Source organism: Amblyomma americanum, chromosome 5 (assembly GCF_052857255.1).
Source record: "Amblyomma americanum isolate KBUSLIRL-KWMA chromosome 5, ASM5285725v1, whole genome shotgun sequence".
Lineage (NCBI taxonomy): Eukaryota > Metazoa > Arthropoda > Arachnida > Ixodida > Ixodidae > Amblyomma > Amblyomma americanum.
The window spans coordinates 91,706,897-91,709,916 of record NC_135501.1 but is presented as its reverse complement, the minus strand read 5'-3'; the positions used below and the strand labels follow the sequence as shown (position 1 = coordinate 91,709,916).

At 50.1% G+C, this 3,020-nt stretch overlaps 1 pseudogene; it reads right to left on the bottom strand.

Annotated features, from left to right (window-relative positions):
• Window positions 1-2,433: 2,433 nt before the first annotated feature.
• LOC144135611 (U2 spliceosomal RNA) lies at window positions 2,434-2,588 on the bottom strand (annotated as a pseudogene).
• Between the last annotated feature and the right edge of the window lie 432 nt (window positions 2,589-3,020).

The following is a 3,020-nucleotide window of genomic DNA, read 5'->3' as shown; positions in this document are numbered from 1 at the left end:
GATAAACCGTAAGCTCAACATGAAGCATTTCTCGATTTGTGATGTATGATCTGCGTTCTTCCGTGGAGATAACTCCACATAAGGTCCGGTGAGGCGGGAGGAGGAGCCAGGCTGACTCGACCATAATCAAGAAGACTCAATGAGCCAGAGATACGCGTACAACGAGCCCTGCTACAAGGAAGACAAACGTGATGCACGCCACTACACGAGAGTGCAATTACAGGTGGAAGGAGGGACAGCGCCCGGAACCTGGAGAATGTGGCGGCGAGATCCATGCGTTCTACGAGATCAAAAATGCTTGCCGGATACAACAGTCAGGAAAATGTTCCTAGAGATGACTAGATTAGGAGACCGTATATTGGACGACCCACAAAGGCTGCTCCAATGTGGTGCTTATGACCCCCTTAGATCAACGGCACGGGCTCGCAAGCCAGTCTTAATTCCTGCCGTCGTGTTCATTTTTCAGCTGTTTGAGGGTTGATTTATTGCGATAAAACACACCAATGTTATCATGGGTGTACAGAAGGAGGTTCTCTGTTTTCACAATTTACTAGAACCTTCTACTGAGGCAACATAAAGTCTTTATAAATTTCAATGCGCGCAAAAATCATGCGCAGTTGAAACATGCCACCAAAAATACTTTTTATTATTAACGATGTTTCAATAATATGGTGACATATCTCAAAGACCAAAATCAAAATACAAAGTGGTCGCAGTCAGATAAAGCGTGATATACCAAGAAAATATGTCATTAGAGTACGCAAAATATCGACAGCGTTCGCACAGCGGAACTGCTGGAAGGTGCAGCTGAAAATCAGGCTGCTTGACCTGAGGGCTTTTGGTCAACACCTGCTAAGAAGTTCTTGCTACATCATGCATATATGTTTGGTGTTAACAATTGCTTCTTGCGAGCAATATCTCGCCTCCAGTTTCTTCGCTTCATGCACAACAGGACAGATAATTATATCAAGGATGCAAAACTAATAATAAGTGTCGACGTCCACAATCTCGAATAGGCGTCTTCTCGATTTTCTGTACAGAAATATCACGCTCAAATCTCCGCTAGGGATGCAGAATACATAGTGCGAAGTAGACTTGCGATTTCAAGAGCACATGAACCTAAAGGGAAAAGGACGGTGCACACATCACATGGCGCTTGCCGTAGGGGTACTGCACAGCAACAACGAACACAATGCATGACAAGCGGTTAGTGACTCTCCTTATAATTAACGCGATGATGAAGCCGCACAGAATGTTATCGTCACCAGCCTGACTACGCCCACTGCAGGACAAAGACTTCTCCCATACTTCTCTATTTATCTCTGTCTTTGCAAACTCTTTAATCTCATCCGCCCACCTAACTTTATGTCGCCCCCTGCTGCGCTCCCCTTCCCTTGGAATCCAGTCCTTTACTAACAAGGGCCGTCGGTTTTTATGCGTTGCATATTGCAATCACTCAGCTCAGCCCTTGGGCGCGGCTGGGCAGCCACCGAACCACGTGACGTGACGTCACGACAGCCGGAGAAGAAGCCTGGGAGGCGCTGCTGCGGAGCGAGGAGCCCAACGCGCAGCGCAAAGCCACCCGCGAGGCGGCTGAGGCCGTGAAGCATCAGCTACACCGTCCTCAGCCGACGGCCTCTTCTCCTAATCTGGCTTAGGCTTCGGCCGAGCCTGAGAGGGGGTAGGGAGACCACCATCTGCCGGAAATAAAGTTTTTCTGAACTGAACTGAACTGATAAGCTGGGCCCCAACTCGCGCGGTCGCGCGCGGCCGCAGCCACCACCTGACTCCCGCTCCTCCCGCTAGGGGCGCTGCGCCGGCGCGTGACGTCACGGAGGAAAAGCTGGGCCCCAACTGGCGCGGTCGCGCGCGGCCGCAGCCACCACCTGACTCCCGCTCCTCCCGCTAGGGGCGCTGCGCTATGATTGACGTCACGGCATATGTATAAAAGAGCTGCGCTCCTTCGCCGGGACAGTCTTATACCCCTGTCACACGTGCATTTCTTGGGCCCTCGAACCGATAGTCTATCGACTCAAAGGCGATCGAGCGCTGCTACACGGGCAGTTTCAAAGGCGATCGAGTCAATAGCCTATCGAGTCAACGGAACAGCACGGAACTCCATCGAGATATGCAACGCATTCTTGGCTTAACCAAGCTAAGCCTGGCCATTTTTTTTCCTTTGCATCAAATGCCCTGCCCAAGGTAATTTTTCCCACTTGATACGACAGGGTTTTGTTTGGCACTGAGAAGGGCTCAGTGAACGCTTTGCTGTCTGTGGAATGTGTCTGTCTGTTCTCTGTTGCTGCGAGAAAGAACGAAAAGGAAAGTGCACAGGCCTGCTCACTGGCTCAAGCCGAGCCACAATCGCTACCACGTGCAGATAGCAGGAGAGTTTAAAGGTGGGATAGAAACGCAGGACAGTAAAGACGCGCTAAAGACAAGGCCGATCCCGAAGGTAGTGCAATACCGGGCCAACCGGTGGCGGGAGTGAAGCATCCTTCAAACTATCCGCCAAATTTCCAAAAATAAATCCAATTGTACCCGTAACAGATACTCTACGGGATCCGGACATTCGCTGTGGAATGTGTTGCTGCATGCTTTCCGTCGTTGCTGATGATCCTCTTGCTGGCCACCGTTGTGAGCGCGTCTGATCCTCGTTCAGCCGATCGCCTGTTTTCGAACTCTGGTCTGTCGCAGCTGCATGGCGTCGTAGACTTCACATTATGTATCTTTGTAAGTGGACGCTACTCTAGGAGTTGATCATCCTTGGTTGCAGGCGAGAAAAAAGACACAACACAAGGCAGAATTACAGGACGGGGTGCCAATCACAACTGATTTATTCGAAGGCAGCACCCTCATACCTATACCGTTTTACGTGCAAGGTTGCTTGGCCGGTTTGCGGTGGAAAATTTGGGTAACATTGATGTAGAAGACCCCTTCCTCAACTAAATATGAGGTGAAGTTTGTAAATTCTCAAAATGACATCGTGATCTTGGACGCGCCTTTTCGGTAGATGTTGC